Here is a 9208-nt window from a genome sequence, read left to right on the forward strand (position 1 = left end):
AAAACTACAAAGAAAAGTTCGAAAGAAATTGGGGTATTTTACTAAAGTTAGTTGTCTAGTTATGAGATTTTCGTGGATTTCGATTTGTGAATTGAGAAATATAATCAAACTTGCAATTAAAGAAACAATATGTTTGAGAATACTTCATTTCATTTATGCATATTCTCATACTAGTTGACCCTTATGGATAAACCACAAAGAAAATGTTCAAAAGAAATTGGAGCATTTTACTAATGTTAGTTGTCTAGTTATGAGATTTTCGTGGCTTTCGATTTGTGACTTAAGAAATATAATCAAGTTTGCAATTAAAAAACATTATGTTTGATAATACTTCATTTCATTTATGCATATTATTAGACTAGTTGACTCCTATGGATAAAGCCACAAAGAAAAAGTTCAGAAGAAATTGGGGGCATTTTACTAATGTTAGTTGTCTAGTTATGAAATTTTCGTGGCTTTCGATTTGTGACATGAAAAATATAATTAAACTTGCAATTTAAGAAACACTATGTTTGAGAATACTTTATTTCATTTATGCATATTTTCAAATTAAAACCACAAAAAAAAGTTCAAAATGAATTGGGGCATTTTACTAATGTTTGTTGTGTAGTTATGAGATTTTCGTGGTTTCGATTTGTGACGTGAGAAATATAATCAAGTTTTCAATTAAAGAAACAGTATGTTTGAGAATACTTTCTTTAATTTATGCATATTCTTAGACTAGTTAACCCTTATGGATAAACCACAAGGAAAAGTTCTAAAGGAATTGGGGCAGTTTACTAATGTTAGTTTTTATTTATGAGACTTTCGTGCTTTCGATTTGTGACTTGAGAAATATAATCAAGTTTGCAATTAAAGAAACACTATGTTTGAGAATACTTCATTTAATTTATGGGCAATTTACTAATGTTAGTTCTCTAGTTATGAGGTTTTTGTGGCTTTCAATTTGTGACTGGAGAAATATAATCAAGCTTGAAATTACAGAAAAACTATGTTTGAGAATACTTCATTTCATTTATGCATATTCTCATACTAGTTGACCCTTATGAATAATACCACAAAGAAAAATTCAAAAGAAATTGGGGCAATTTACTAATGTTAGTTGTCTAGTTATGAGATTTTCGTGGCTTTCGATTTGTGACTTGAGATATATATAATCAAGGTTGCAATTAAAGAAACACTATGCTTGAGAATATTTTACATATTCTCAGATTAGTTGATCTACTGTTTTTCATAATTAATTTGTTAATCCTATTTTGTTGTCTGGTAAGGTTACAAACACAAAGAGTATTTTGAAAATTTTGAGGCAATGTCACTTAATTAATATAATATTGAGATTTTATGATTTTGAATTTGTGAAATATATAAAATATCAAATGATTTAATCTTTTTTTATTATAAGGAAATATCACTTAAATTGTGATTGGACTTAAAAAATATTAAGTATTAAATGATTAAATTACTACGGTTGAAGATACTTTATTTCTTCATATTTTTTGTTTAGTTGTTTTAGTCGTTTTAGTCTTAAAAGTAATATAATTAACATATTTTGTTGCTCCGCGTGAATAGAAACACAAAAGTAAAAAAGAATGAGAATAATATCACTTATTAATGTTGTTTTTATAGTGATTGATATTTTCGTGACTTGTGTTTTGGTTAATAGAATTATTTTCGGTTGCTTGTGATTTTAAGAAATATAAATATAATTTTAGCTTGAAATTATAGAAATACTATTTTTGAAATATTTTATTTCTGCATAATTTCTTAATTATTTTGTTTTGTTGTGATATGCATAAATGAGGTGATATCACTCATTATGTTGACATAAATTGAAATTCTGTGTCTTGTAATTTTGGACATAGAAAAATATTTAATATAAAATTATTGAAGTAATCGACAAAATTTTATTTATGCATAATCTATTTTCTATAACTTCTCCGGACAAAGAAGTTCCTCTCTTCCTTGGCAATTCATTTGCCGATTTTATCGCGAGAGCGATCTGAAAATCATTGATGTTTCTGGTAATAACATAATTATAAATGATCTGAGATTCAGTATAAATGATTTCAATCAAGGTTAAGCTTGAATTATTTTTAGACGCATACCCTAGAATCGTATAATAAATAAGGTGTAGAATAATATTTTTTTAAATAGTCAAAAGTTTATAATAGAGACTGTGAAGTGACAGACACGTGAAACATAGTGCGGGAGCCATTTTTCACGTGTAAACAAGTACCGAACCAAAAACAGAATCTTTAAAATGCATTTGAACACGCAAAATATTTTTTTCCTAATTTCTCGAGTATTAAACTAAGCGGCGACTCTAGAAGAGTCAAATCTAGTCTAAATCGATATTTTTAAATACACTCTAATCAATCCTATCATTTTGAAAATGTGAGTTATGGACACGACTATCGAGTAACGAAAACTCCTTCTCGGTAATGATCAATTTTTTGTGTTACAATTATACATTAAAAAAAATGAGAATATAAATTATGTTTTATAATAAATTTATATTATATAGTGATAGATTTTTAATTAAGGTAAGAAATAATATATATATTTGATTAAAGTAAGAAATATAATTTTCTTTAGATAAGGTAAGAAATAAATATATAATTATTTGGAAAAAAATATTTATAAATATATGTTCTAAAGAATATTATTACTTAATTATTTTCTCTAGGGCTTGTAAATATGGTGATAAGATTGAGTTAGTAGAATATGAACAATTATAAGGAAAGAAGGAAGGCGGGTGAACCATGGCTGAAGATGAAGAAGCTTGGGTATATTCTGTTTTTGCTTTGTTGATTCATTTGATTTCTTCTTTATCATTACAACGGATTTAGCAAATGAAAAGACGTTTGGGAAAATAAATAGACCAGGGATCTAGATGCAGGACTCAAACAATTTCTCCTTTATGATCTTGTGCAATTTCATAATTAAAATAGTTGATAAATCTTTATAACCAGTATGATGAATATATTCCTTTATTTGAACTCTATTTCTATTTTTTATACTTGTTTATCCTTGGATGATTCAAAATTATCATTAGTATTAGTTGTTTATGTATTGATGGAGGATAATGCACTAATCAAACTAGTGAAAATACTAACTATTGCATAGATAGACACACAATTAGACACTGTCTAAATAACTAAAAGTTTGATTCATTATCAAACATCATCATGGATTGGATTCTTAGGGAACTAGTATTTATATTATCCCAAGTGCTACTTTCCACTATTAATACATTATCCTGTTTTATAAATTGCCTTAAAGCACCTCTTAATGTAGTTCTTTAGTGTTTGTGTCATGAACAATGCTGTTGTTTTAGGCTAAACATTATTTTGTAATTTTTTGAAAAAAGAACTTGAAATCCATGGCAACTCTATGGAAAAGGAACTCACTCATAATCATGCTACTTTTATAGTCCAGTCCAGTGGGTGACTTAGGGATACAGTAATCAAGCTTTCTTTCTTTTTCTTGGGATAATATCACTTGTAAGTTGAACATAAAAGATGCAGTGAAGACAAGCATTTTATCGAAAATTCTGAACACAATCACTTGTAAGTTGAACATAAAAGATGCAGTGAAGACAAGCATTTTATCGAAAAGATGGAGATACATTTAGATTAACCATGCTGACTTCAAATTTAACTGTCTTAATATACTTGGTTTGGGATATCCCTTACACAAACATTGGGACACTCGTTTTGTGAAATTTGTGGACCACATTATGCAGCAGCGGTTGAAAGGCAGCAACAAGATTAACTCATTCTGTCTTCAGTTTGAATTGGGGAAGTGTTTTTCTCGATCTATTGATCGGTGGATCACTTGTGCAGTTAGAAAAGGTGTGGAGACCATTGATCTTGATTTGTCCAGTGGTACCTTCGGTTGTCGTCCAATTTCTTCCTACAAACAACAATATAAGTTGAAATATAACTTTTCGTTGCTTAAGACTATCTCCGAAAATAAAGGGTCATTGAAACATCTGCGAGTGGCCTCTTGCAATTTCCAGGATCAATCAACTTCCGAAAAGTTTGGTTCACTCATTTCCCATGAGCTACAATGTGTAAATATAACCAGCCTTCAATTGACTAAGGTTCTAGAAAGTTGTCCTTTACTTGAGAAGTTAGCTCTGCATGAAATTTCAGACCATTATACGATACAAAGTGATCATCTCAAGATTTTGTCCTTGAAGTGTCTCGTTAAAACGAAGATTGATCTTTGTGCCAACAATCTCCATACAGTTCAATTAATTGGTCTGACATAATTCTTCTCATTTAAGAACAAACCCCCGAGACTAGTTAATGTTTTTATAGACGAGATGGTAGATTCCCGATTTAACATCAATGGATTGTGTCATGATATCCCTACGATCGAGAATCTAATTTTATCGTCACACTTATATTCATCTTTTAAAGTAAGACTTCCCATGTACATCTTCCTCTTCTTGTACTTGATCAATATTGTTTTTAAACTAACCGAGTTATTATTTTCTTGCTGACAGCCTTGCATTTTCAAGTTCCTAGATGATCATGTTCATGCATTCCCTAATAAGAGGCGATTGTTTTGTAATGCTTTCCATTACAGGGGATGGTTATGGATCATTTATATCTTGAAGACTTTTCACTTGCTGCAAACATTGGAGTTGACTTTTCACTTGCTGCAAACATTGGAGTTGAATGTAAAGATTCCAACAATCAAGCACATTATTTTTGAAAATCCTTACATAACATTTTAATATTTTTAATATTTGTTAAAGTTGCTCAAAATCTTACCAGAGTACTTACAGATAGGAAAGAAGGAGGTCATTGAGAAATTCCCTAATGGAACCATAACCAAGCTAGAGTTGAATGGGTTCATAGGAAACCAACACCAAGTTGATTTTCTTGAGTATCTATTAGAGAATCTAATCGGACTTAAGTATTGGTGATTGGTCCATCTAACAAGATATACAAAAGCTTCAATTCTTGTTGGGACAATATAGAAACAACTATTGAGGAAATCGACATGTTTCAAGATCAATCTGAATGGCTTCGCAAAATCATTTCTCCTTCCATTCGTCTAGTGTTTTTATCGAGTTCGGTGTTCTCCGTGATGAAAAATGTTTAGAGTTTCTATAGAGTTCGTCGTTCCTTAATCAAAGACTAAATCTAGAATACTGGTGTTTTAATTTTGGTTTAATTTTAATTTTGGTTTATGTAATAATTATTGAGTATTGGAATATTGTTAGTTCAAACTTAATCAAAACTTATTTAAGAATATTCTTAATTTCATGATCCACTTCAAACTCCAATTGATGTATTCTCAGTTCATAGATTAATACAGCCAATTGTTACCAAATTAAAGTGAAAAGTTCATAATGTAATTGTTAACAATTGGTTAGTGGTAAATAAATGTAAAAATTATATTGGTAAAATAAGAAATTTTAAAAATTATAGGTAAATTTGATTTAGTTTATTTGCTCCAACTTTTTAGTTAAGAATTCAAGACCTAACTATACAATTGACATGATTCCACTGCTCGATTTCAACAGTTCCTTGCTCTAGCTTCGCACAAGTATCCATGATATAGTTTAACTTCATCTTAGCACCAAACGCGATCTTCAACACTCAACTCTGAATGAGTTAAAATTTCCTTTCGCTAACTAGATCGACATGGACTTGTATCAGGATGATCAGAATTGTGAAGTAGAAATTAATCATTAAACTTAAATCGTACATCACTTATTTTTTCACGTTTTTTCTCATTTTTTCTAGAAATGTAGTAAGAAGAATAATATTAAAACTTAACTTACTTTATGAAGTGACGAAGCATATTTATATACAAAGAATATTATATACACTTACAAAATAAATTATCTATAAAAACAATAATGAAAAATTAATTCTAAAAAGCTATTTATATATTACTAATAATATTAAACTGACAATAAAACCGGTAGAAAATAATCACAGACATACTAGTTTACCTAGTATTACCGTAAAATATATACTACAAGTCTGTCTTAATAGTGTTCCATAAAAATTCCTAAAAGTTAGACAAAAATGAGCAATGGAATATTAAATAAAGATCACATCATTTGTGTATGATAAATATACACCAACCAACAAAACTGAAATCATTACACCTCAATTTGTTATAGAAAATAAATTTTGTAAGGCACTTCATAAAAGAAATAATGTTACTACTGAGAGTTGTTGAAACCCCATTTTGAATATGCAAATGTCAACAAAAAGGTACTTTGTTCCAAAGGTAAATTCAAGTTTGAACTGGATTAACCGAAAGGACTATTCAAAGTTTCATTCATATTTATTGATTTAGATTAGTTAAATTCTTAGATAGTTTTTTATTATATTTAATCCAACTGAACAAACAAAAGAAATCTTTCTCTAAGTTCTCATAAGTATTCATCAACTAAATGCTCGCAATAGAAATCTGAATACAAACAACAATCACATAGTTATAGACTATTGAGAAGCCAATTGAAAGATACATTAGACTAAACATTGAATTTGTATATAACTCAATGATGCATCATCAATTCGATTGTTAATGACTATTAACATTAAGGTAAAGTGTTAGAGAAATAAAAGATAGATTCAACAACAGCAAATACAATAGAAACCCCTGAAATCTAGTAATACCTAGGAGAGAAGTAAATTATATAGGAACGTCAGAAATCTGAATACAATGGCGTTATAATAAAAAACAACCGAATGCAAGAATTTCCTAAATCAATGTCGACAATGTGTAACACTGATTACACTATCGAGAAAGATGCATCAGTAAACCTAATTACATTGCCTTTCAAGATATCACATCAACCGAAATTGGATCAATCGTGGATTACTACAATATAAACAATTTAACAAAACTAAAAATCAATAATAGGAACTTCTGAATGCATTGGAGTCAAGCTAAAAACTGTCGAAAGCCAGAATCTCAGTTCCTAGATCGATATCGACAACGTATAGCGCGACTCTAATTTGATGTCTTACAAGAGAAGATATCAAACGGATTAAAATAATAATATGATGCAGAAGGCAGATTGAGAAAACCAAAATAATAGATGTTGAAAAATTAAAAGGCTCAACAACATTGAGTCTTCTTCATAATTTGATAGTATAACTTTAGACATCATAGCCTGTCTACCAAAAAACTGATAAAATGTATAAGAAACAAATATAACAAAAAAATGAAATCCTTTTACCGTATGTGAAGAGATCCAATCATATTAACCACCATGAAATCGTTCTGTTGTTCAACAAGTAACATGGAATAGGCTTTGTTGACGTCTAGCAATAGATCCAATTCCAGAATTTGTCTCCTAACATGTATATAAATCTCATTAATCCTATCAGAAATTGAATCAATTTATTAGTAAACAATTTATCCAAAGTTTATTTGATGCGTCACATGTATAAATAAACATTTGACAACCAATTTTAGAATTTGTCTCCTAAAATGTATATAAATCTCATTCAATCCCATCACAAATTCAATCAATTTATTAGTGGACAATTTATCCAAAGTTCCCTTTGATGCGTAACATGGACAAATATACATATAGAAACAAATCCAATTTCAGAATATATTATTGAGAAATATCCGAAATAGAATTTGACATATTTCTTTTAAAATAAATTTATTTTCTCCCTATTATGTTTAATGCTTTTCTGTAAATGTACTACCAAATTCTACCAATAATAAGTTATAATTAAAACAATTAATGAAACGACTTTTTTAGACAAATAGCAGCTGGTTGAACTTTGAATATTTTGTAAGTAATAAGTTGCAAAAACATTATTATTATTGTAAATTTAGAATAGAATGATTTAAGAAAATAAGGGTAAAATCTATCTCTTCTAATTGCATGAATAAAGTCCCATGTATAGCTGGTAATTCATAATGGCTTAATGTACTCATTTCAGCTAGCTAAATGTAGCCATTAATTAGCAAAGCATTTAACTAATAAAACTGCTCAATTTAATAATTTACAAAATAAAACCATATTTTAATGCAAAATGTGAAATAAGAAAAACCATTATCACTTATATTTGGCTGGGTTTAAGAAAATCTTTATTAATATTTCAATATATATATATATATATATATATATATATAATTAATGTATATTTCCTAATGGAAGTCATTTGGATCATCCAAAATCTAACCAAATCTTATCTTATTCCTAGTAGGGCTTCTTATAAGTGCGGTTTTGCTTGATTTTATCATGGCTTCAAGCTTTCAAGGCTTGATCTTGAGAGACAAATTAGCTCACTTAATTAAGTCTACTTTGACGTGTAGTAAGAATTTCAACTTATTTTCCCTCTTTCGGGAGTTTTTAGTGAAATTGCTCTAAGCCGTTTAAAAAACATTTTCAATAGTTTACATACCTAGTTAAGGAGAATCTGTATTATATTCAAGAGGGAGGCCATATAAACTTCTTTTTCTAAATACCCTTGTAGAAAAACATTATTAATGTCAACTTGGTGTAAATACTAATTTTTGGCAGCGGTTACTGTTAACAGCATACAAAATATAAATATAGCAGGTTTAACAATAGGGGAAAAACTTTCAACAAAATGATTAGAATTATGTTATAAAATATTTTTATCAAGATTTTTATCAACAACATTAATATCAACTTCAGTACAAGCAAGATCCTAAAAATTTGATTCATCATCAATGTATAAGAATGGAGATAAAAAATTGTCCTTTGTTTCACACATTAATGTGAGGAAAAGAAATACATATGCTCATGGAAAATAATATCTCTACTAATAATTATTTCTCTAGAAGCAAGATCATATATTTTATATCCCTTTTTCCACTATTATATCGCAAAAAAATACATAATCACGAGAATTTCTCAAATATCTAAGTAATCGTACAATGACTTTCCAATGTTTATTACTTGGATTACTTGTGTATCAAATTTTCTTACTATATAGGCTATATTTGATCTTGTACAACTCATTAAGTACATTAGACTCCAAATTATTTGAGAATATTCTAATTTGGAAACACTCTCTCCACGATTTTTAGATAGATATTGACTCGTATCTATCAGAGTCTTAGACAATGTAGAATCATCCTTGTTAAAATTTTCAATAATCAAAACTCTTAAGACAGATAATAGTCTTGAATTCTATAACAAACAGATGAATAATTTATGTACTACATGGGGTATTAAAAG

Source organism: Impatiens glandulifera, chromosome 1 (assembly GCF_907164915.1).
Source record: "Impatiens glandulifera chromosome 1, dImpGla2.1, whole genome shotgun sequence".
In the NCBI taxonomy this organism is placed as follows: domain Eukaryota; kingdom Viridiplantae; phylum Streptophyta; class Magnoliopsida; order Ericales; family Balsaminaceae; genus Impatiens; species Impatiens glandulifera.